This window comes from Marmota flaviventris, chromosome 9 (assembly GCF_047511675.1).
Source record: "Marmota flaviventris isolate mMarFla1 chromosome 9, mMarFla1.hap1, whole genome shotgun sequence".
Lineage (NCBI taxonomy): Eukaryota > Metazoa > Chordata > Mammalia > Rodentia > Sciuridae > Marmota > Marmota flaviventris.
Window position 1 is genome coordinate 120,535,256 of NC_092506.1, and position 26,612 is coordinate 120,561,867.

Genomic DNA, 26,612 nt, shown 5'->3' on the forward strand with positions numbered 1-26,612 from the left:
AAACATACACCTAAGCCTAACCCTAGTTATAACCCTAACCCTAACCCTAATTCAAGACCTATTCTTACCCATAAACATAGCCCTAAACCTAGCTCTAATCGTATCCATTATACTAACCATAACACTTACCCTAATGCAAACCCTAGGTCTAACCTTAACCGTATGGCTAACCCTAAACCTATCAATTACCTTAAACCTAATATTAACTCTAAACAAAACCCTATATTTATCCTAACCCACACCCTAGTGCTAATTCAAGCCCTAACGCTAAAACCTAGCCTCAAACAAACTCCAACACTGACCTTTACCCTAATAAATCTGCTAGTTATAAGGATGACTTACACTAAACCTAACCCTTACACTAGACCTAGACATAACACTAATCCTAAAAATATCCCCAACCATAAGCTTAGACCTGCCATTACCCATAGCCTTAATCCTAGCCCTAAACCTAACACAAACCCCAACCCTTATCCTAGCCCTAAACCTAGCCTTAATCCTAACCCTAAACCTAACTTTAGGCTTAACCCAATAACTAACCCTAGAACTAATCTTAGCACTAATTTAGTCTTATTCATAACCCTAGCTCTAACCCTACCCCTATGACTAATTCTAACTCTCACCCTAACCCTATCCCTAGTTCTAATTCTATCCCTTACTGGAACACTAATCCTAGCCCTAAACCTAGCACTAACCCTAGCCCTATCATTAGTGCTAGCCCTAACCTAGATCTCATTTTAACTCTAAATCAAACCTTAATCCTAAGCCTAACCCTAACCTAAACCTAACTCTAAATCTAACTTTAACACTAGCCCTAAAACGAAACCGAGCCATAGCCCTAAACCTAACCCTTAACCTAAACCAATCCTTAACTCTAACCCTAAACTTAACTCTAATTCTAGTTTTAAGCTGAAAACTAGAACTAACACTGACCCTGACCCTGACCATAATACTAACCCTAGTCTAAACATCACCCTAACCCTAATGCTAAACCTAACACTAGACCTACCACTAACCCTAAACATAAATTTAACACTAATTGTAACCCTGGTACTTACATTAGCTTTACCCCTAACCTTAGCACTAAATTAACCCACAACCTAGCCCTAATCCATGCCCTAACCCGAGCTTTAACCCTAAACCTAATCCTAAACTTAGAGCTAATCAAAACCATAACCCTAGCCCTAACCTTATCTCTAAATCTATCCACTGCCATAACCATAATTCTAGGCCTAATTCTAAGCCTAAGCCTAATCCTATACCTATTCATTATTCTAAACAAATTCTAAACCCTAAACCTCATCCTACAATTACACTAACACTAACCATAATGCTAAATTGAGTTCTAACTTTAAACCTTAACCTATCCCAAACTTATAACCCAGAACTTGACACTAGCTCTAAACCTGACCCTAACCCTAAACCTAACATTTACATCACATGTAGCCATAAGCCTAACAATAAAAATATATTTAACCATAACCCTGGTTCTGATATTAGCCCTAGCCCTAATTCTAGCCTTTACACAAAAATAAACCATAGCCCCCATCCTAGCCACAAATCTCACCTTAATCATTACCCTAACCCTGACCATAGCCCTAACCCTAATTCTAAATTTCAGCTTATCTCTAAACCTAGCTATAATGCTATTCATTATCCTAAACTTAACCCTAACCCTAACCCTAAATCTAGGCCTAAGGTGAACACTAACCCTAGCCCTAATGCTAGCCCTAATTTAACCCTTTGCCTAACCCTAACCCTAACCCTAGCCCTAAAACTAACTCTAACTCTCACACTATCCCTATCCCTATTTCTAACCCTATTTGTTACTGTAATCCTAAACCTAGCCCTAAACCTAGCCATAACCATTGCCAAATCCTTATTCCTAGTCCTAACCCTAGATCTAAACCTAAATCTAAATCTAACCCTAACCCCAAGCATAAGCCTACCATTAACAGTAGCCCTAACCCTAACACTAATCATAAAACTAGCCCTCACACTAACCCTTGCAGTATACAAAACTGAGCAACAGCCCTTACCCTAAACCTTAACTTGAACCAAACCATAACACTAAACCTAGACCTAACCCTAGCCCTAATTTGAGTCCTAATATTAACCTTAATACTAGCCCTAACTCTGACTCATATCTTAACACTAACCCTAGCTCTAAACACCACCCTAACCATAAACCAAACCGTAACAGTCACCCTAGCCTTAATTCAAGTCCTATCCCTAATCCTAAAACTAAACCTGACCCTGAATATTAACCTAAAACTAACACTAGCTCTAAATTTTACCCTAACTGTAAACCTATTCTTAACACTAGAGATTTAACCCCTAACCATAACCCTAAAACTAACCCTAAAAAACATAGTTCTTACATTAGCCATTGCTCTAAACCTAGCCATAACCATAATAAAAAATATTCCTAATATGAGCGCTAAACCTAGGTTTAACCCTAACCCTAGCCCTAACCATAGCTCTAACCCTATCCCTTAGCATATGCCAAACCCTAAAACAAATGCTAATCTCAATCCTAATTCTATTCCTTAACCTAACCCAATCACTAACCGTATTGGTAGTCCTAACTAAGTTCTCATTCTAGCTCTAACCATAACACAAACTTTAACCCCAACCCTGACCCTTATTCTGTCCCTAACATTAATCATATGTCTAAACCTGAAACTAACCCTAACCTAACCCTAACACTATCCCTAGACCTAAACCTAAATCTTATCTATCCATAACTCTAACCCTAGACCTAAAGAAAAACCTAGCCCTAGCCCTGATAATAACCCTTAGCCTAAAGCCAAAAACTAACCATTCCCCTAGTCTTAACCCTAGTCCTAATTCTGGCTTTCCCATTAACCATAACCCTAAACTAAACACTGACCCTGACACTAACACTAACCCTAGTTCTAAACATCACCCTAACCCTAAATCTAACCCTAAAACTACACTTAGCTCTAACATTAACCCTAAATGTAGCCCTAATCATAACAAAGTTCTTACATTTGCCATAGCCCTAACCTATTGCAAAACCTAGCCCTAACCCAAGTCCTACCCTTGCTTTAACCATAAAGTTAACCATAACCCAAAACTTAGCCCTAACCCTAAACCTAGGCGTAACTCTAGACCCAATCCTAAGCATAACACTAGCCCTATCACTAGATATAACCCTATCCATTACCCTAATGATAGCTAACTTTAGGCTGAACCCTAATCCTATCCTTAACTTAATCCTATCCATTACACTACACCTAACCTGAACTCTAAACATAAAAGTATCATTAACCTATCCCTAACCATAATGATAACTTGAGCCTTAAACCTAAACCTTAATCTAATAAAAACCCTAACCCTGATCCTGACCCTAATAATACCCATAGCTCTAAACCTGACCTAACAAGAAACCTGACCCTTAAATTAGACCTAGCTATTACCCTAACCCTAAAACTCTCCCTAACTGTAACCCCAAGCATAAGCCTAGAACTGACATTAGCCTTAGCTCTAATCCTAGTCCTAAACCTAACACAAACCTTAGCCTATATTCTATCCTTAAACCAGAGCTTAATCATAAACATATCCCTAAAAATAACCCTAAATCTAATCCTCACCCTAGTCCTAAAAGTAGCGATAATCCCATCCCTTACACTAAACTTAACCCTAAAATAACCCTAACACTAACCCTAGCCCTAAGCCTAGGCCTTACCCTAACAGTAACCCTAGTCCTAATCCCAGCCCTAATTTAGCCCTATCCCTAACCAAACCCTAACCCTAGTGCTAAGACAAACTCAAACTCTAGCCCTAGCCTTATTCCTAGTTCCAACGCTATACCTAGCCCTAAACTTAGCCCTAATACTAGCCCTAAACTTACCCCTAGCTCAAAGCTTAGATCTAAACTTAAGTCTAAATCTTACCCTAAACCTAAGCCTAAGCCTCACACTAACACTAGTCCTAATCCTAAAACTAGCCCTAACTGTACCCCTAGCCCTAAAACAAAACCAAATCATAACCCTAACCCTACACCTAGCCCTAATCCTATCCCTAATTCTAGTCCTAACCCTAACCTGAAAACTAATCAGGGATCTGAATCTGACCCTAATATTAACCTAGCTCTACATATCATCATAACCATAAATTTAACCACAGCACTAGACATAGCCCTATCCCTGACCCTATCACTAGCTTTAATCATAATGCTAATTTGTACATTAGGCATAGCCTAAAACCTGGCACTAAACTAATCCCAAACCTAGCCTTAGTCAGAGTCCTAAACCTAGTTTATTTTTAATATTTATTTTTTAGTTTTTGGTGGACACAACATCTTTTTTTTATTGGTATGTGGTGCTGAGGATTGAACCCAGAGCCCTGTGCATGCCAGACGAGCACACTACTTCTTGAGACACATCCCCAGCCACTACACCTAGCTTTAACCCTAAATGTAAATCTAACCTTAACCCCAAAATAGCCCTAATCCTATACATAACTGTACCCCTAATCTTAGGTCTAACCCTATCTCTTACCCCAATGATAACCCATTATGGTAACCCTAAGCCTAACCCTAACCCAATCCATTACACTAAACCACACCTAAACCCTAACCCTAACACAAACAAAAACCCTAATCCTATACATAACCCTACCCCTAATCTTAGGTCTAACACTATCCATTACCCTAATGATAATCCTTATGCTAAACCTAGGCCTAAACATAACCCTATACATTACACTAAAGCACACCTAAACCCTAAACCTAAACCTTTCATTACCTTAACCTGAAACCCTATTGATAATTCAAGCCCTAAACCTAAACACTAACCTAACCCAAACTCTCACCTTGATCCTTACCCTAATAATAACCCTAGCTCTAAAACTGACCCTTAGTATAAACCTAAACCCTACACTGGACCAAGTCATAAACTTAACACTAAATCTATCCCAAACTGTAACCCTAGACCTGACATTAGCCCTAGCCTTATTAATAGCCCTAACACTATCACAAATATTAGCCTTCATCCTAGCATTAAACCTAGCTTTAATCATAACCCCAAAACCTAACTCTAGACCTAACCCTAATACTAACCCTTGCCCTAGCCCTCAAACTAGCTATAACCCAATACCTGACCCTAAACGTAATCCTAACTCTAACCCTAACCCAAGGCCTAAACCTAACACTAACACTAGTCTTAATTTTGACCTATCCCTAACCCTAACCCTAACCCTAGCCCTAAGACTAATTTTAACTTTATACTAGCAATATCACTAGTTATAACCCTATCCCTTACCATAATCCTAATGCTAACCCAAACCTTAGTCCTAAACCTTGCTTTATCCTTAGCCCTAGCCCTAATCATAGATCAAAATCTAACGCTAAATCTAACCCTAACCTGAAGCCTAAGACTAACCATTATAAATATATTTATATTTAGATACTGTGTCTACAGATGTTGGCTTCAATTATTATTTAGAATATAGTCATTAGTTTCCAAAAAGGCATACCGTTACTGGTGGTGTATAGAGAACTGAGAGATAGGGTTATGATGCTATGTTAAGCAGGAAAGGAATGAGGGTATGTGATTAGTCTAACTTAGCAACTTTGGAGGAGAACTCAACTGAATAGACAGGGGGAATTTATGGAAGAATGTATAAATTCAAACTCTTATCTGTATTCATAAATATTACCCTAGGTATACATAGTAAAATTTAGGAGGCTGAAAGTGGGATAGAGGGAGAAAGAAAAAAAGAAGAAAAAATAGCAAAGAAAGAAAGAAAGAGAGGGAGAAAGAAAATAAGAGCAAATAAAAAGGTGGTGAGGTGGGGCCTATGCAATTCCTCTATATTATACAATTCTAGTGATTCAGTTCTTAAAGTCCAATTCCATGAAAAGTTTTTGGTTTCATATATGTTGAGGTTGTGTGCACCAGAGGGGAAAGAGTAGAGGAGACTGGATGAGAAGAGAAAGAAAAGAAAAGTAAGAAAGAAAAAAACGTCTCTCAGAACTCTGTTTTCTTTTCTTGTAGTAGGTGGAGTTGTCAATTCCTAGCTTGAGTCTCTGTGCTCAAGGTGATGGAAGTAGCCAGTGTGAGAGGGCTTGAGCTTTTACCTGGAGCCTGCCTACTCTTAGTCTCTGAATTGGAAACCAGGTGTCACTAGAGTTTCTATTCCACATTGATAGCTACACCCCCCAAAAAAAAGCTTGTGAGAAAAATCTTGAGTTATCAAAGCTGGAGGTAGGGGAGTTGGAAACCGGGTACCTGATAAGCTGCAGAACCAAGTTGGTAACCACGCCCACTGATAGATGGTGAGTAAAGTTTTGCAAGATGGATTCAATCTATTACCCATGTTTGGTGTTTGGTGAGGTGAGTGGTTCTGGAGTGAGGTTGTGCTGTGTCCAGAGCCTGGTCTGGTGACCTGCAAGCAAAATCTCTGTGTTCTGTTCTGCCTTCCAACTGTGCATAGAGCACCTGTGTGGCTGAGACTGCTGTATGCACCCAGGGAAACTGTGCAGCCAAGCCTTTAATCTGCACTGAGAGCACCCATGGGGCCCTAGTTTTCTTGAAATTTCTATGATACTAGGTAGGATTCATTTTTATTTAGCCTTACTATGCTTCACATGTTTGGGCCTTGTCGGTTCAATGGTTTGCTGTCAGGAAGAGTTAGTACTTTAAGGTTTCCCTTCATTATGGTTTATTGATGTGAATGAAAATTGAGCTGGAAATCAAACAGGGTTGGCAGGAGGTGCTTGAAACTTCACAAAATCTGTTCTCATTGGGCACTCTCTGGTTTATTTCTTTTGAAGGTAGGCCAAATTTGAAGCATGCAAAAGAAACTGTATCCGAGAGCCCTTAAGGAGAAAACAGAGTAATATGTATGTACTGAAATAAGTTTGCCAATAATTTGATCAGATTTATTTGATACTACACAGTATTCATCTTTTAGGTTGCTCCACTAGGCTGCCCAAGGTTGGCACTTTTAGGATCAATGGTTCTCTAAACAGGTAAGGGTTAGTGTTATGGTTAGGGATAGGGCTAGTCTTTGAGATAGTGTTAGGGTTAGATTTTGTTTTGTTCAAACTTCTTTGATAATGGGAAGATTTATCTTTTACCTAGCCTTACTATGTGTCCCAGTTTTGTGCCTTCTTGGTTCCATGGTTCGCTGTTGTGATTAGATTGATTTTAATGTCTCACTTCATTTTGACCTATATATGTAAATGAGAATGGAGCTGGAAATAAGAGGTTTGGTGCTACCTGGTTGAAGCTTCACATACTCAATCAGTTGTCTGTGGGCACTCTCTGGTTTCCTCCTTGTAAAAGTAGCGATAAGCTAAAGCATGCAAAACAAGTTTATCCAAGAGCACTTTAGGAGAAAACAGAGCAATATTCATGTACTGAAATACCTCCCCCAATTATTTGGTCAAATTTCTTTGATCCTGTGCAGGATTCATATGTAAGCTTGCCCCACTAGTCTCCCCAAGTTTAAAACTATTATGATCAAAGTTTCTCTTAACAGGTTAGGCTTAGGGTTATGGTTAGAGTTATGGTTATAACTAGTGTTAGTGTTAGAGTTAGTTTTTTTCAAACATTTGGATACTGGGCAGGATTTATCTTTTTCTTCTTCTTAGTATGCTCCCCATGTTTGGGACTCTTAGTAAAAGAGTTTGCTCTCAGGAGCAGTTTTAATTTTCATATTTCACTTCATTTTGCCCTATAGGGGTGAATGGAAATGTAGCTGGACTCAAACACAGTTTGTGCTAGCTGCTTGCAACTTCACACACTCAATCGGTTCTCAGTGCACATTCTCTCATTTGTTTTTTTATGGTAGTAGACCAAAGCTGTATTAGAAAGAAACAACTTTATCTGTGAGCACTTTAAGAGCAAGCTTCAATTTTTTTGCATGGATTACTTTTATATTTTACAGGATTCATCCTTTTCCTAGGCTTAGTAGGATCACCAAGTTCGGGTTTTCAAGGTTTGCCAGTTCACTGTCAGGAACAGTTTGAATTTTTATGTTTCACTTTATTAAGGCCTATAGACATGAATGAAAATGCAGCTGGAAATCAAACAGTGTTAGTACTAGAGGCTTGAAACTTCACACACTCAATCAGCTCTCTGTGGGCACTCTCTGGTTTTTCCTTGTGAAAGTAGCTTAAGCTGAAACATGAAAAACTATTTATCCATGAGCACTTCAAGATAAAAAAGGGAAATATGAATGTACTTAAATACCTTTCCCAATTTTTCATCAAATTCCTTGATACTGCACAAGATTTATCTGTTAAGTTGTGCCACTGGCTCCCCAAGATTGGGACTTCTATGATCATAGGTACTCTAAAGGTTAGAATTAGGTTAGGGTTGGATTAGATCTAGTATTGGGGTTAGAGTGAGTTATGTTCAAATTCATTTGATACTTGGCTTAACTCTTCATTTACCTAAGGTTACTATATTCCCCAGAGTTGGGCCTTATTCCTTCAATGATTTGTTGTTAGGAACAGTTTTGATTTTAAAGTCTCCTTCATTTTGACCTATACGGGTAAATGAAAATGGAACTTGAAATCAAACAGGGTTGGTGCTTGCTGCTTAAAACTGCACAAATTCAATCAGTTTTATGTTGCATTCTTGTTTCTTCCATGTGAAAGTTTCCCAAAGCCAAAGCATGAAAAAAACATCTTTATCCTAAAGTATTGTTGGAGATGAAGGGAAATATAATTGTAGTGAACTACCTCCCCAAATTTTTTGGTCAGATTTCTTTGATACTGCACAAGATTCATCTGTTAGCTTGCCTCAATAGGCTCCCTTAATTTGGGACTTCTATGATAAAAGGTTCTCTAAACACATTAGGCTTAGGTTTAGGGTTAGGATAAGGGCTAGGTTTAAACCTTGTGTTAGGGTTAGAGTCAGTTTTGTTCATGTATCTTTGATACTAGGCTGGATTCATCTTTTACCTAGCCTCACAATGTTCCCTGGTTTGGGCATTCTCAGTTCAACGGTTTGCTGTCAGGAACAGTATGTATTTTAAGGTTTCACTTTATTTTGAACTATTTTGTTGAAGAGAAATGGAGCACGAAATCAAACAGGGTTGGTGCTAGCTGCTTGAAACTGCACACACTCAATCAGTTCTCTGTGGGCACTCTCGGGTTTGTTCGTTTTGTATGTTACCCTCAGCTGAAACATGCACAGTAACTTTATTCCAGAGCACTTTGGGATAAATCAAGGAAATATGTATGTACTGAAACACTTCCCCAAATAATTTGCTTAGATTTCTTTGATAATGTGCAGGATTTATCTGTTAGCTTTCCCCACTAGGCTCCTTAGTTTGGGGCTTCTATGATCAAAGGTTCTCTAAAGAGGTTAGGGTGAGCTGTAGGGTTAGGATTAAGGATAGATAGATTAATATAGATAGATTAAGGAACAATTTGAATTTTTAGTTTTCACAACATTATGGCCTATAGGTGTGAATGGAAATGGAGCTGGAAATCAAACAGCGTTGGTTCTCGCTGCATGAAACTTCACACACTCAATCATTTCACTGTGGGCATGCTCTGCTTTTTTCAGTGTGAAACTACCTTAAGCTGAAGCATGAAAAAAAAAAAAACAATTTATCCAAGAGCACTTTAGGAGAAAACAGGGGAAATAGGCATGTACTGAAACACCTTCCCCAATTATTGGTCAGAAGTTTTTATAGTAGGCAGGATTCATCTGTTACCTTGCCTTACTAGGCAACACAAGTTTTTGACTTTTATGATCAAGCTCTATAAACAGGGAATATTTAATTTTAGGATTAGGATTAGGGCTAGGGTTAGAATTAATATTTGGGTTAGAGTTAGTTTTGTTCAAATTTCTTTAATACTGGTCTGAATTCATCTTTTACCTAGAATTACCATGTTTCCCAGGTTGGGCCTTCTCTGTTCAAGGTTCACTGTCAGGATCAGTTTGTGTTTTAAGGTTTCACTTCATCTTGACTTCTATGGGTAAGGGTTAGTTAGAGTTATTGCTCAGTTTTATTTTTTGTTTGTTTGCTTGTTTGTTTGTTTGTTTTTGGGGGGCTAGGGCTAGGTTTAGCACTAGACTTTGAATTAATGTAAGGGTTAGTGCTAGTGTTAGGGTGAGGTTTAGGCTTAGGGTTAGGGTTAGATTTAGAGTTAGGGTTAGATCCAGGGTTAGGAATAGGGCTAGGGTAAGTGTTACGTTAAGAGATAAGTTTAGAACTAGGGAAATGGCTAGGATGAGAGTTAGATTTAGATTTAAGGCTAGGCTTAGGGTTAGGGTTAAAGCAAAATTATGGCTAGGATTAGGGCTAGGGTTAGTGTTAGGGTTAGGCCTAGGGGTAGGTCTAGGTTTAGGATTAGCATTGGGGTTAGGATTATGTTTAGGGGAATGGTGGGGTTATAGCTATCTTTAGGGTTAGGGTGAGGTTTAGAATTAGGATTAGGGCAAGGTTAGAAGGAAGGCTAGGTTTAGGGCTAGGGTTTATGTTAGGTTCAGGACTAAAACTAGGGCTAGGGCTAATATCAAGTTTAGGTTTATGATTAAGGATAGGTTTAGGGTTAGGTTATGGCTAGGTCTAGTGTCAGAGCTATGTTTAGGGTAAGGTTAAGGTTTAGAGTTAGGGGTCTTATTAGGGCCATGGTCAGTGTTAGCATTTGGTTTAGGTCGAAGTTTAGGATTATGGCTTGAATTGTACTTCAGTTTAGTCTTAATGTTAGGGTAATGGATAGGGTTAGGTTTAGGTTTCAGTTAAGGTTTAGTGTAATGGATGGGTAAGGTTTAGCAATAGGGTTAAGGTTAGCATTAGGTTAGGGTTATGTTTAGTATAATGGATAGATTTAGAGCAAGGTTTAGGGATAGGTTATTTTTTTGATTAAGTCTAAAATTAGAGTTAGGTTTATGGATAGGGCTAAGTTTGGTTAAGTGTTAGGTTTAGGGGTAGTGTTATGGTTAGGTTAGGGTAAAGGTTAGTGTTTTTGCTAGGGTAATGTCTAGGGTGAGGTTTAGGTTTACGTTTAGGTCTAGGGATATGTTTATGGTTAGGGTTTTCTTTAGGGTTTGGGTTATGAATAGAGATTTCATTACAGTTAGGGTTAGGTTTAGTGTAATGGATAATGTTAAATTTAGGGTTAGATTTAGGGTAATGGTATGGATTCAGGCTAGTCTTAGGATTAGGTTTAGTGTAAGGCTTAATGTTTAAGCTAGGGTTAGGGCTATGTTGAGGTTTAGGTTCATGGTTAACTCTTGTGATACATTTATGGTTAATGTTAGGGTTTAGTTTAGTGTTAGGGATAGGTTTACAATTAGGGTTAGGTCTAGGATTAGGGTTAGGGTAATTGACATTTTTAGAACTAAAGTTTGAGCTAGGATTAACGTTAGATTAAGAGGTATGGTTAGGGTTATCATTTAGGGTATGGCTAGTGTAATGCTTAGGGTAAGAGTTTGGCTTTGAGGTACGGTTAGGTTAGGCAAGTGTTAGTGTTAGGGTTAATGTTAGGGCTAGAGTTACTGTTAGGGATACACTTAGGTCTAAGTTTAGGCCTAGGATTAGGCTAGTTTTGTGTTAGGTTTAGGGCTAGGGTTAGGACTATGGTTAGGGTTAGGGCTACTGTTAGGGTTAAGATTAAGGTTAAAATAGAAATACGTCTAGGTTTATATTTAGGGCTAATATCAGGGTTAGATTTATGGCTAGGTGTAGTATTAGGACTAGGTTTTGGGTTAGGGTCAGGTTTAGAGATAGATTAAAGTTAGTGTCAGGTTCAGTGTTCTGGATAGGATTAGGGTTAGGGTTAGGGCCAGAATTAGGACTAGTGTTAGGTCTATGGGTTGGATAAGTGTTTAGTTTAGGTTAAGTGTTATTGTTAGGGCTAGAGCTAGGATATGTTTAGCACTAGAATTATAGCTATATTGATGATTAGTTTTGCATCTAGATCTATGTTAGGTTTAGGTATAGATATAGGCTTACTGGTAGGGATAGTGTTAGGGTTTGGTTTAGGGTTAGTGTCAGGTTTAGAACTAGGGTTACCATTAGGATCAGAATAAGGGTCAGGGTTAGGGTTAGAACTAGAATGAGGGCTAGGGTTAGGACTAATAATACTGTTAGTGTTTAAGTTGGGCTAAGGATTAGGGTTAGCATTTTGTTTAAGGTTTGGCTTAGGGTAAGGGAAAGGGTTAGGGCTCGGCTTAGGGTTAGGGTTAGGGCTAGTGTTAGGGTTAAGCTTAGGGTTTCAGCTAGGGTTAGGACTAGAATTAGGGGTAGGTTTTGTTTTAGGGTTAGGGCCAGAGTTATGACAATGACTAATGTATGAACTAGGATTATGTTTAGGCCTAGTTTTAAGGTTAGGGTTAAGGCTGGGTCTGGTGTTAGGGTTAATTTAAGGTTAGCATGATATTTAGAGCTAGGATTAGTGATAGGATCAGTGTCAGATTCAGGGTTATTTTTTTGATTTAGGGTTAGGGCTAGGTGTAGGTTTATGGTTTGGATTAGGTTAATGGTTAAGGTAAGGGATTCATGGATATCCCTTGGTTTTGTTTGAAGACTAGGCCTGGTGTAAGGCAAGTTTTAGAATTAGCATTATTTTTAGGGCTAGTGTTAGGGTTTGGTTTAGGATTATGGTTATGGTTAAATTTAGAGTTAGGTTTAAATTTAGAGTTAGGTTTAGATCCAAGGTTGGGCTAGGGCTAAGGATAGAACTAGGGATATGGTTAGGGGAAGAGTTGAGTAAGGCTTAAGGCTTGATTTAGGTTTAGATAGGACTAAATTAGGGTTAGTGCTAGGCTTAGTGTAAGGGTTAGGCCTAGGGTTAATGCAAAGGTTATGGGTTAGGTTTAAATTGTGGTTAGGTTTAGTGTTAAGGTGAGGATTAGGGTAAGGGATGTAATTATAGATAGGTTTAGGGCTAGGGCGAGGGTTAGAATTAGGGTTAAACCTCGGGTTATGGTTCGGGTTAGAGTTAAGGCTAGGTTTAGGGCTAATATTAGGGCTAGGGCTAATTTCAGGTCCAGCTTTAAAGTTAAAGATAATTTAGGGTTAGATTAGATGTAGTGTACAGGTTAGATTTAGGGTTAGGTTCAGGTTTAGTGCTAAGGGTCAGGGTCATTATTAGTTTTGGGGATAGGTTAAGGTTTAAATGTAGGGCTCAAATTAGCATAGGTTTAGGATTAGCGTAATGATATAGTTAGGTTTAGGTTTCAAGTTATATTTAGGGTAATTGATACGGTTATGATTAGGGATATGGTAAGGTTTAGGCCTAGGGTTAGCATTAGGGTTAGGATTATGGTTAGGCTAATGGATAGGGTTAGATCTAGGGTTAGAGCTAAGGTTATGGTTATTAGTTCCATGTTTAGGGTTACAGTTAGGGTTGGGGTTAAAGCTCGATTTAGGTCTAAGATTAGGCTAGTTTTTTGGTTAAGTTAGGGCTAGGGTTAGGGTTATGACTAATGTAAGTACTAGATTACATTTAGGGCTAGTTTTAGGGTTAGGGTTAGGGTTAGGGCTAGGTCTAGTGTTATGTTTAGGGTTATGTTTAGGGTGAAGTTTAAAGCTAGGGTTAGTGTTAGCGTCAGAATCAGGGTTAGGGTTAGTTTTAGATGTCTGCTTAAAACTAGAATTAGGGCTAGGTTTAGGGCAAGGTGTAGAGTTAGGTTTTGATATAGGTTAAGGGTTAGGCTTAGGGCTAACTCTCGGTTTTGTATTAGGGCTAGAGCTAGAGTTAGGGCTAGTTTTAGGAGTAGTATTAGGGTTAGGGTTAGGGTTAATGTTAAATTTAGGCTTAGGCTTTGCATTAGGGTTAGATTTAGAGTTAAGTTTAGAACTAGGGTTAGGGCCAAACCCAAGGAAATGGCTAGGGTTAGGCCTAGGATTAGGGCTAGGTTCAGACTTCCCGTAAGGGATAGTGTTACATCTAGGTTTATTGCTAGGGAGAGAGATTGTTTTAGGGCTAGGCTTAGGGTTACAGTTAGGGATAGGGCTATGTTAGGTCTACTATTAGGGATAGGGTTGGTTTCAAGTTAGGCCTATGTTTAAGTTTAGGGTTATGATTAAGGCTATGTTTAGTTCTAATATGGGCTAGTGTTTGTGTTTGGTTTTGGCTAGGATTATATCTAGGGCTAATGTCAAGTCTAGGGTTATGGTAATGGATAGTTTTAGGTTTAAGTTTTGGCTGAATATAATGTAAGGTTTAGGTTTATGGTAAGGGTTAGGTTAGAGCTAGGGGAATTATTAGGGACAGGGTCATGGTTAGGGTTTCTTTTAGGTTTTAGTTTAGGGTTAGGGCTCAAATTAGCATTAGGGTTACGGTTAAGATAATGACAGGGTTAGATTTAGGGTTCAGTATAGTTTTAGTGTAATTGATAGGGTTCGGGTTAGTGATAGGTTTAGGGTTAGGCCTAGGGTTAGAATTAGGGAAAGGGTTATGTTTAGGTTAAGGTTAGGGCTAGGGTTATGGTTAGAACTAGGTCTTGAGATAGGGTTAGGCCTACCATTAGCATTAGGATATGGGTTATGATTAGTGTAATGGATACAGTTAGAGCTGAGTTTATAGCTAGATATATGGTTAGAATTAGGTCTTTAGTTAGTGTTAAGGTATGGTTAGAACTAGGGTTAGTGTTAGTGTTATGTTTAGTGTAAGACAGGTTCTGAGCTGTGATTAGGTTTAGAGCAAGGTTTAGGTTCATGGTTATGTTTAGGGATAGCATGACGGTAGATTTAGTGTTAGGGTTAGGGTTAGTGGAATGGTTATAATTAAGTTTAGGTTTATTGTTAAGGTAATAAATATGGTTAGATGTAGGTTTAGGGTTAAGGACAGGGCTAGATTTATGTTTAGGGTTAGGGTGAGGTCTATGGTTATGTTTAGGTTTATGATAAGGTTTAGTGTTTGTTTTTTGATATAGCAAGTAATAGTTTAGGGTTAGGTCTAGGGTTAGTTTTCTGTTTAGGGTTAGGATTATGATTACTTTTAATGCTAGGGTTCCAATTAGGGTTAGGGCTAGGGTTAGGGTTAGGGTAATGGGTAAGTTTAGAGCTAGATTTAGGGCTTGTGTTAAGGTTCGGATTAGGACTATGTTTAGGGTTAGATTCAGGGATAGTTCTAGGTTTATATTCATGGTAACAGTTAGGTTTTGAGCTAGGGTTAGGATTAAGGCGAGGTTTAGGTTTGATTTAGGACTAGGGTTAGTGTTAGGGTTATGCTTAGGGCTAGGTTAAGGCCTAGGATGAGCTCTAGGTTTTGTGTTAGGTTTAGGCCAGGGTTAAAGCTTAGGGTAATGTAAGAGCTAGGATTATGATTAGGCTTAGTTTTAGGGTTAGTGTTATGCCAAGATCTAGTGTTAGGTTTAGATTTTCAGTTAGGGTCAGGTTTAGAAGTAGGTTTACTCTTAAAGGCAGAGTCAGTGTTTGGGTTAGAGTTCAAGTTAGTGTTAGAGCCAGAATTAGGAGTAGGTTTAGGTCTAGGGATAGGTTTAGTGTTTGTGTTAAGATAAGGATTATTGTTAGCCCTAGGACTAGGTTTTTGTTTAGGTCTAGGGCTAGAGATAAGGTTAGATTTAGGATTAGGTTTAGGTCCAGCACTACTGTTAGGTTTTAGTCTAGTGTTAGGTTCAGGTTTAGAACTAGGGTTTTTGTTAGGGTCAGGATAACAGTCAGGGTTAGCCTTGGGGTTTGGGATAGGATTAGAGCTAGAATGAGGTCTAAGGTCAAGACTATTAATAAGGTTAGGATTTTGTTTAGCCTAAAGATTAGGCTAACTATTAGGGCTACTATTAGAGTTAGGGTTATTCATAGGGTAAGGGATAGCCTTACAGCTAGGGTAGGGCTAGAGTTAAAGTTAGGGTTCAATCTAGGTTTAGGGCTCGGATTAGGGCTAGTTTTGGGGTTAGGCTTTAGTGGCTAATGATATGGCAATGGATAATGTAAGAACTAGGGTTACAATGAGGGTTAGTTTTAGCATTCGGGTTAGGGGTAGTTCTATTGTTAGGGGTAGGTTGATGGTTAGGATGATATTTAGAGCTAGGGTTAGTGTTAGGATATGAATCAGTGTCAGAGTTAGGGTTAGGACTCAAGAAAATGTTTACTTTTAGGTTTCAGTTTATGGTTAGGACAGTATTTAGAGCTAGGGTGAGTGTTAGGATATGAGTCAGGGTCAGGGTTAGATTTAAGGTTAAGGTTAGATTCAAATTAAGGCTATTGGTAGGTCTAGGTGTAGTGTTAGGGTTTTGTTTAAGTTAAGGTTTATTGTTAAGGCTATTGCTCAGTATGTTTTACTGCTAGGGTTAGGGTTAGGGCTAGTTTTATGATTAGCATTAGGGTTAGGGCTAGTTTTCGTGTTAGGCTTAGGCTTAGGTTTAGGATTAAATTTCGAGTTAGGGTTAGATCTAGGATTAGGGCTAGGACTAAGGATATGGCAAGGGTTAGTGCTAGGGTTAAGGTTTTGGTAATGGAGAGGCTTAGAACTAGGGCTAGGGATAGTGCGAGAATTAGATTTAGTCTTTTGGCTAGGGTTAGAGTTAGGTTTAGGTATAAGTTAGCAGTATGGCCAGTGTTAGGGTTTGCTCTATGTTGAGGGTCAATTTCAGACCTAGGGTTTGTGTTAGGGTCAGAATAAGGATCAGGGTTAGCATAAGGGGTCCGGATAGGATTAGAGCTAGAATGAGGGCTAGGTTCAGGACTATGAAGAGGGTTCAGATTTTGTTTACCCTAAGGATTAGGTATAGGTCTAGGTTTACCAGTAGGGTTAGGGTTTCACTTAGGGTAAGGGAGAGAGTTAGAGCTTTGGTTAGGGCTAGAGTTAGCGTAGGTTTAGGGTTAAAGTTAGATTTACGGTTTGGATTAGGTCTACTTTTGTGTTAGGGTTAGGACTAGGGTTAGGGCAATCACTAATATAAGAACTAGGGTTACAATTAGGGTTGGTTTTAGAGTTAGGATAAAGGGTAGGGGTAGTTTTATTTTTTTAGGATTAATTTTAAGGTTAGGGTAATATTTAGATCTAGGGTTTGTTTTAGGATATGAGTCAGGGTTAGGGTTAGGGTAATGACTCTTATAAGGGCTAAGGTTACTGTTAAGTTTTGGGTTAAGTTTAGGATGGTGTATTGAGCTAGGGTGTGTTTAGCATATGAGTCAGTGTCAGGTATACTTTTAAGATTAGGGTTAGGACACGAATTAAGGCTATGGTTAAGTCTAGGTGTAGTGTTAGGTTTATTTTAATTTAGGTTTAGGTTTAGGTCTATTGCTCTTTTTTTTACTGCTAGTTGTAGGTTTAGGGCTTGTTTGATGATTAGCGTTATGTTTAGGTTTAGTGTTACTGTGAGACTTAGGCTTAGGATTAGGGCTAGGTCTAAGGATTGGACAAGGATTAGGTCTAGGGTTAGGGTTATGGTAAGGGCTAGGATTAGAACTAGTGATTGGGCTACTGTGAGAATTATAGTTAGTCTTAGGGCTAAGGTTAGAGTTAGGGTTTGGGATAGGGCTATTAGGGCTAGGATTATGTCTATGGTTAGTGTTCAGTTTAAGTATAGAATTAGGATTATATTTAGGATTTAGTTTAGGGTAAGGTATGTTAGTTTTAGAGGTAGGGTGATGTTTAGAATAAGGGTTAGGATTAAGATTATGAATAAGGCTAGGTTTAGAGCTAGAATGAGGGCTAGTGTTTGTTTTAGGGCTATGGCTAAAATTAGGTGTATGGCTAATTTTAAGTCTAGAATTATCTTTAAAGATAGTTTTAGGGTTAGAATTATGGTAATGTCTAGTGTAAGGTTCAAGTTTAGTGTTAGGGTCAGGTTTAGGGCTAGGGATATTATTAAGGTGAAGGTCTAGTTTAGGGTTTGGAATAGGTTAAGGCTTAAAGTTAGGGATTGAATTAGCATTAAGGTAAGGGTTTGGGTAATGATAGGCTTAGAATTAGGATTCATGTTAGGTTTAGGGATAGGGATAGGTTTAGTGATAGGTTTAGGTTTAGGCCTAGTGTAAGCATTAGAATTAAGGTTATTGTTATTGTAATGTATAGGGTTAGAGCTAGGGTTATGGTTATGATTAGGGCTAGGGCTAGGTTTAGTGTTAGGGTTAAAGCTCAGGTTAGGGCTCAGATTAGGACTAGGATTTGGGGTAAATTATTGCTACCGTTAGGATTATGGCTAATGTATGTACAAGGGTTACAAAATTAGGGCTAATTTAGGGTTAAGATTAGGGCTAGGTTTAGTGTTAGAGTTAGTGTTAGTTGGTGTTTAGAGCTAGGATTAGTGTAAAAGTCAGAGTCATTGTCAGGGTTAGTTTTAGGGTTTGGCTTATGACACTAATTAGGGCTAGGGTTAGGGGTAGGAGTATGGTTATGGTTTGGTTTAGTTTAAGGATTAGGGATAGAGCTTATGCATCGGTTTTGTTTTAGGGCTAGGGCTAGAATTAGGGCTAGTTTTAAGATTAGTGTTAGGGTTACGGCTAGTGTTAAGGCTTGGCTTAGGTTTCAGTTCAGGGTTAGATTTAGAGATAGATTATGATCTAAAGATAGTGCTTGGGCTATGCATAGGGCAAGGGTTAGGACTAAGTTTAGGGCTAGGTTTAGGGATATAATAAGGGATAGTGTTAGAACTTGTGATAGGGCTAATTTGAGAGTTAGATTTATACTTAGGTATAGGGTTATTGTTAGGTTTAAAGATAAGGTGAAATTAGGGCTAAGATTAGGGCTAGGGTTAGTATTGGGGTTAGAGCTAGGGTAAGGGTTAGGGTTAGGATTAATCTAGGTTTAGGGCTAGGATAAGGGCTGGGGATTTTGAAAGGGTTAGGGATAGGATTAGTGCTAGGGCTAATGTCAGGTGAGGGGTTACGTTTGAGGAGAGGGCAGTTTTAGGAATAGGTTAATGGCTAGGTATAGTTTAAGGGTTAGGTTTAGCACTAAGGGTCAGGTATAGAGCTAGGGGAATTATTAGTGTCAGGATCAGGTTAGCGTTTGGTTGAGGTTAGGGTTTAGGGTTAGAGCTCAAATAAGCATTAGGCTCAGTGTTTGGGTAATGATAGGTTTTGTTTAGGGTTCAGGTAAGGTTTTCTGTAATTGATAGGATTAAGTTTAGTGATAGGGTTTTTGTTAGGCCTAGGGTTAGAATTAGGGTAAGGGTAATGGTTAGGATAATGGATAGGTTTAGAGATAAGGTTAGTGCTTGGTTATGGTCAGGAATAGGTCTTGAGTTAGGGTTAGGGTTAAGGTTAGAACTAGGGTTAGTTTTAGGGTTATGTTTAGCATAAGGGTTAGGTTTTGAGCTAGGGTTTGGGCTAAGGCGAGTGTTAGGTTTAGAGTTAGATCTAGGGATAAGATTAGAGTGTGATTAAAGTTAGGATTGGATTAGGGCTAGCATCACCATTAGGGTAGGGTTAGGGTTAATGTAATGGATGTGGTTAGATGTAGGCATAGGGTTATGGTTAGTGTTAGATTGAGGTTTAGGTTTAGCGTTAGGACTATGGTTATGTTTAGGTTTATGGTAAAGTTTAGGGTTTGAGCTAGAGTTTGGTCTACGGTGAGTGTGAGGTTTAGGGTTAGGTCTAGTGTTAGTTTTCTAGTTATGTTTAGGATTAGGGTTAGTCCTAGCATTACCAATAGGTTTAGGGTTTGTTTTAGGGTGATGGGTAGGTTTAGATCTAGGTTTAGGGCTAGGGTTAAGTTTAGGATTAGGGCTTGTGTTAGGGGTATATTTAGATATAGGTGTAGTTTTTTATGTTTAAGTTAAGGATTAGGCTTTGAGCTAGGTTTAGGACTAATCAAGGGTTTGTTTAGGGTTAGGGTTAGGGTTATGCTTAGGCCTAGGATAAGCTCTAGGTTTTGGGTTAGGTTTAGGCCTAGAGTTAGGGCTGTGGGTAATGTAAGAGCTAGGGTTATGATTAGGGCTAGTTTTATGGTTTGGATTATGGCTAGGTCTAGTGTTGGATTTAGATATTTGGTTAGGGTCAAGTTTAGAGGTAGGTTACTCTTAAATGCAGGATCAGTGTTTGGGTTAGTGTTAGAGTTAGCGTTACAGGCAGAATTTGAACTAGGTTTACGTATAGGGGTAGGTTTAGTGTTTGTGTTAGGTTAAGGGTTACATTAAGGGCTAGGGATAGGTTTTTGTTTAGGTCTAGGGCTAGAGTTAAGGATAGATTTAGGATTGAGTTTAGGTCTAGGTCTAGTGTTATGGTTTGATCTAGGGTTAGGGCCAATTTAGACCTAAGATTACTGTTAGGTTCAAAATAATGGTCAGGTTAACATTAGGGTTTGGAATAGGGTTAGAGCTAGAGTGAGGGTAGGGTTATGACTATTAATAAGGTTAGGGCTTTGGTCAGCTTAAGGATTAGAGATAGGTCTAGGGTTACCAATTTGGTTAGGGTTTTGCGTTAGGTAAGGAATAGGCTTAGAGCTAGGATTAAGGCTAGGTTTTGGGTTAAATCTAGGTTTAGGTCTCAGATTAGGGCTATTTTTTGTGTTGGGGTTAAGGCTAGTGTTATGGTAGTAGATAATGTAAGAACTACGGTTACATTAGGGTTAGGGGTAGGGGTATGTCTAGTGTAAGGGTTAGGTTTAATGTTATCATGATATTTATAGCTAGGTTAGTATTATGATGTAATTCAGAGACAGTGTTAATTTTAGAGTTAGGGTTAGGACTCAAATAAGGGCTAGGATTACTGTTAGGGTTCAGTTTAATATGCGGGAGGGTTTAGAGCTAGGGCGACTGTTAGGATATGAGTCAGCATCAGGGTTAGTTTCAAGTTTTGGATTATGACTCACATTATGGCTAGAGTTACTGTTAGGTTTCTGTCTAAGCTTAGGGTGGTGTTTAGCACTATCGTGTGTGTTATGATATGATTCGGGGTCAGGGTTAGTTTAAGGTTATGGTTACATCTTGAATTAGTGCTAGGATTAGGTCTTGGTGTATGTTAGGGTTTGGTTTAAGTTAAGGCTTATGGTTAGGACTATTGCTCATTTTTTTTGAGAAAGAGAGAGAGAGAGAGAGAGAGAGAGAGAGAGAGAGAGAGAATTTTAAAATATATTTTATTTTATTTTATTTTTTTTTTAGTTTTTGGTGAACACAACATCTCTTTTTCTTTAATTATAATTTTATTTTTGCTGAGGATCTAACCCAGCACCTTGCACATTCAAGGCCAATGCGCTACTGCTTGAGCCACATCCTCAGCCCCTATTGCTCATTTTTGCTTTAGTTCTAGCTTTTGGGTTAGGGCTAGTTATATTATTGGCATTAGGGTTAGGGCTAGTGTTTGTGTTAGGCTTAGGCATAGATTTAGGATAAGACTTGGAGTTAGGGTTAGATCTAGGTTTAGGGGTAGGTTTAAGAATAGAGAAAGTGTTACGGCTAGGTTTAGGATTATGTTAAATGATACGGATAGAAGTAGGGATAAGGCTAGGATGAGAGTTAGAGTTAGTCTTAGGGCTAGGATTATGGTTAGTTTTAGGGATAGGGCTAAATTAGGGCAAGAATTAGAACTAGGGTTAATGCTCAGGTAAGGCTAAAAATTAGGGCTAGGTTTAGGGTTAAGTTTAGGGTAAGGGAGGTGTTATAGCTAGGTTTAGAGGTAGAGTGAGGGTTAGAATTAGGATTAGGGCTAGGGTTAGAGTTAGGGTTATGGTTATGATTAAGGCTAGGTTTGGGGCTAGGATGAGGGCTAGGGTTTGTTGTAGGGTTAGGTCTAGAATTAGGGTTAGGGATAATGTCAGGTCTAGTGTTACAGTTAGGGGTAGATTTAGGATTAGGTCTATGTCTTAGTATAGTGTATGTGTTCAGTTTAGGTAAGGGTCAGTTTTAGAGCTAGGGGAACTTTTAGGTTCAGGGTCAGGTTTATGGTTTGTATTAGGTTAAGATTTAGGGATAGGGCTCAAATGAGCATTAGGTTTAGAGTTAGGTCTCAGGTAATGCATAGAGTTAGATTTAGGGTTCAGGGTAGATTTAGGGTAATGGAGAGATTTAAGGTTTGCAATAGGGTTAGGGTTTGGCCTAGGGATAGCATTAGGAGTAGAGATATCATAAGGGTAATGTATAGGTTTAGGGTTAGGTTTTGGGTGTAGGGATAAGGCTAGTGTTAGGTTTAGGCAAAAGGTTAGGCTTTGAGCTATGTTTACGTATAAGGTGAGGGTTAGGCTTAAGAGTGGGACTAGGTTTAGGGTTAGGGTTATGCTTACAATAGGTTTAGGCCTTGGATTATAGCTAGGTTTTGTGTTAGGTTGAATTTTATGGTTAGTGCTATGTGTAATATATAATCTAGGGTTCTAATTAGTGCTAGTTTTAGGGTTAGGATTATGGCTAGGTCTAGGGTCAGGTCTAGATTTTGGTTTAGAGTCAGATTTAGAGCTAGGTTTAGTGTTACCGTCAAGATCAGTGTTCAGATTAGAGTTAAGGTGAAAGCCAGAATCAGTAGTAAGGTTAGGTCTAGGGATAGTGTTATTGTTTGGTTTAGGTTAAGGGGGTTATTGTTAGGGCTAGGACTAAGTTTTTGTTTAGGTCTATGGCTTTAGTTATCGATAGATTTAGGATTAGGTTTAGGTCAGTGGTAGTTTTACAGTTAGGTTTAGGTAAAAGTTTAATGGTAGGGCTAGTTTCAGGGTTCAGTTTAGGGTTAGGGTCAGGTTTAGACCTATAATTAGTGTTATGGTTAGAATAAAGGTGAGGGTTATAGTTAGGCTTTGGGTTAGGTTTGGAGCTAGTATGAAGGCTAGGGATTGGACAGGTATTAGGGTTAGTGTTTGATTTAGGCTATGGATTATGATTAGGCCTAGGGTTACCATTATGAATAGGGTTTGGCTTAGGATAAGGGACAGTGTTAGAGCTAGGATAATAGCTAAGTTAGGGTTAGGTTTAGGTCTAGGGTTAGGGTTAGAGTTAGGGGTAAATCTATTTTTAGGTCTCAGATTAGGGCTATTTTTGTTTTGGGGTTTGGACTACCGTTAGGACTATAGCTAATGTAAGAACTAGGGTCTCTATTAGGGTTCAATCTAGTTTTAGGGCTCAGATTAGGGCTATTTTTGTTTTGGGGTTTGGACTAGGGTTAGGACTATGGCTGATGTAAGAACTAGGGTTTCTATTAGGGTTTGTTTTAGGGTTAGGGTTTGGGCTAGGAATGGTATTAGCATTTGCTTTTTCGTTAGGGTGATATATAGAACTAGAGTTAGTGTTTGGATATGAGTCAGTGTAGGGTTAGTTCTAGTCCTAGGACTCAAATGTGAGCCAGGTTTATGGCTAGTTGTAGGGTTAGGTTTTTGTTTAGGTTAGTTTTAGGTTTAGGGTAATGGCACAGTTTTGTTTTAGGGCTAGGGCTATGGTTAGGTTTAGTTTTATGAGTAGCGATAGTGTTCAGCTAGTGGTAGGGTGTGGTTTAGGCTTGAGGTTAGGGTTAGATTTATAGTTTATAACCATAATTTAGAGTTATGGTTAGATCTAGGGTTAGGGCTTAGGTTAGGGCTAGTGTTAGGTTTACGGTAATGGACAGGTTTAGAAATCGAAATAGGGCAAGTTGAGAGTTAGAGTTATTCTTAGGGCTAGAGTTAGGTATTTGCTTAGGGTTAGGGCTAAATTAGGGCTTGATTAGTGCTAAGTTTAGTGTTAGGGTTAAGCCTATGGTTAGGGCTAGAATTAGGGTTAGTGTCAGTGTTAGGGTTATGGTTAGTTTTACGGGAAGGGAATAGACTATGGCTAGGTTCAGGGCTAGGATGAGGGTTAAAATTAGGTATAGGAATAGAGTGAGTTTTCGGGTTTGGATTAAGGCTAGGCTTAGGGATTGGAACAGGGCTAGGGTTTGTGTTAGGGTTAGAGCTAGGATTAGAGATAGGACTTATGTCAGGTCTAGGGTTATATTTAGGAATAGTGTTAACTTTAGTTTTATGGCTAGGGAGTAGTTGAAAGTTACATTTAGGGTAAAGTTCAGGTTTAAATATAGCTGTATTATTATGGTCAGTGTCCGGTTTAGTGTTTGGTTTAGGATAAGGTTTAGGGTTAGGGCTCAAATTATCATTAGGGTTAGGGTTAAAGTAATGGATAATTTTAGGTGTAGGATTCAGGTTAGGTTTAGAGTAATAGATAGGGTGAGTTTTAGTGATAGGATTAGGGTTAGGATTAGGGTTAGCATTTGAGTTATGTTTATGTTTAGGGTAACGGATGGGTTAGTGGTAGTGTTAGGGCTAGTGTTTATGTTAGGATTTTGGCTAGGTTTAGGGGTAGGCCTAGGTTTAGTTTCAGTGTTAGTTTTAGCAGAAGAGTTAGGGTTTGAGCTAGGGTTAGGTCTAGGTTGAGGGTTAGAGTTAGATTCAGGGCTACCATTAGGGTTAGGGGTAGGGTTAGGATAATTGCTTGGGTTAGCATTAGGGTTAGGGTTAGTTTAATATGATGGATAGAGCTTGTGCTAGGATTTGTGCGATGGTAACAGTTAGGATTAGGGCTACGTTTAGGGTTAGGTTGAGCGTTAGGGCTATTGTTATGTTTAGGGTAAGGATAATAGTTTGAGTAGGGTTAGGGCCAGGGCCAGGCCAGTGTTAGGGTTATGGTTAGTGCTAGGGATAGGGTTAGGGTTACACTTAAGTCTAGGTATAGGGATAGGATTAGGGCTATGTTGTGTGTGAGGTTTAGGGCTAGTGTTAGGTGTATGGGTAATGTAAGAGCTAGGGTTATGTTTATGGGTAGATTTAGGGTTAGTCTAGTGTTAGTGTTAGTTTTTCAGTTAGGAAAAGTTTTATAGCTAGGGTTTGTGTTAGGGTAAGTATCTAGGGTTAAGTCTAGGGTTACAGTTAGGGACAGATTTAGGGTTATATTTATGGTTATGTCTAGTGCAAGGTTTAGATTTAAGGTGAGGGTCAAGTTTAGAGCTAGATGTATTATTAAGGTCAGGGTATGGGTTATGGTTCAGTTTAGTTTAAGGTTTAAGTTTAGGGCTTTAATTAGTGTTAGGGTTAGAGTTAGGGTTAGGGTAATGAATAGGCTTAGGATTAGGGTACAGGTAAGTTTTAGGGTAATGGATAAGTTTAGAGATTGTGATGGTGTTAGGGTTAAGCCTAGCGTTAGAATTAGGGTTAGGATTATATTTAGGGTAATGGATAGGAATAGAGCTATGGTTAGGGCTATGCTTATGGTTATGATTAGGGCTAGAGGTAGGGTATTGTATAGAATTAGAGTTAAGCTTATGATATTGTTAAGGATAGGATTAGGGCTAGTGTTAGGTTAGGTTTTGAGATAGGTATAGGGTTATGTTTAGAGTAAAGGTTAGGCTTTGAGTTAGGGTTAGGTCTAAGGGAATGGTTAGGGTTAGGGTTGTGGTTAGGGTTAGTTTAGAGTTTTACTTAGGGCTAGGATTAGGCCTAGAATTAGGGCTAGATTTTGTGTTATTTTAGTCCTAGTATTAGGGCCATGGGTAGTTAAGAGCTAGAGTTATGATAAGGGCTATTTTTATGGTTACAGTTATGGCTAGGTGTAGTGTTAGGATTAGGTTTTGAGTTAGGGTGAGATTTGGAGCTAGGTTGATGTTAGGGTGAGTGTCAGTGTTCATGTTAGAGTGGGTGTTGAGGTTAGTGCCAGAGTTAGGAGTAGGTTTATGTCTAGAAGTAGGATTAGTGTTTGGGTTATGTTAAAGGTGAATGTGTGGGCTAGGGCAAGGTTGTTGTTCAGGTCTAGGGCTAGAGTTATGGCTAGATTTAGGATTAGGTTTAGGTCTAGAACTAGTGTTAGGTTAAGTTTAGGTATAAGATTTCCAGTAGGGCTAATGTTAGGTTTCGGGTTTGGGTTAGGGTAAGGTTTACACCGATGGTTAGTGTTAGGGTCAGAATAAGGTTCAGGGTTTGGATTAGGGTTTGGATTATGAATAGAGCTAGAATGAAGTCTAGGGTTAGGACTAGTAATATGGTTAGGGTTTGGGTTAGGCTACGGATTAGGGTTAGGACTAGGGTAAACATTAGTTTTAGGGTTTGGCTTAATGTAACAAATAGGATAAGAGCTAGGGTTAGGGAAGTGTTAGGGACTAGTTTATTTCTAGGGATAGTGTTAGGGTTAAAGCTAGTGTTATCACTCGGATTAGGGCCAAGTTTTGGGTTAGGTTAAGGATAGTGTTAGGGCTACAGCTAATGTACGAACTAGTGTTATGATTAGGCCCAGTTTTGGGGATAGTGTTATGGCTAGGTCAGTATTAGGGTTAGGGTTAGTGTTATCATGATGTTTAGAGCTAGAGTTAGTGTAAGGGTCAGAGTCAATGTTCAGGTTAGAGTTAGCTTTAGGGTAAAAGCCAGAATTATCACTAGGGTGAGGTCTAGGGGTAGGATTAGTGTTTGGATTAGGCTAAGGTTTATTATTAGGGCTAGGGCTAGGTTTTTGTTTATGTCTAAGGCTAGAGATATGGCTAGATTTAGGATTATGTTTAGGTCTAGGGCTAGTGTTAAGGATAGGTTTAGGAATAGGTTTATTCCTAGTACTATTGTTAGTGTTCAATATATGGTTATGGTCAGGTTTACACCTACAGTCACCATTGGAGTCAGAGTAAGTGTCAGGTTTGAGTTTTGGTTAGAGTTAGAATGAGGGTTAGGATTAGGACTATTAATAGGATTAGGGTTAGGACTATGGTTAGCATTAGGTTTAGGTTTGGCTTAGAGTAAGGTATAGGGTTATACCTAGGGTTAGGGCTACATTTAG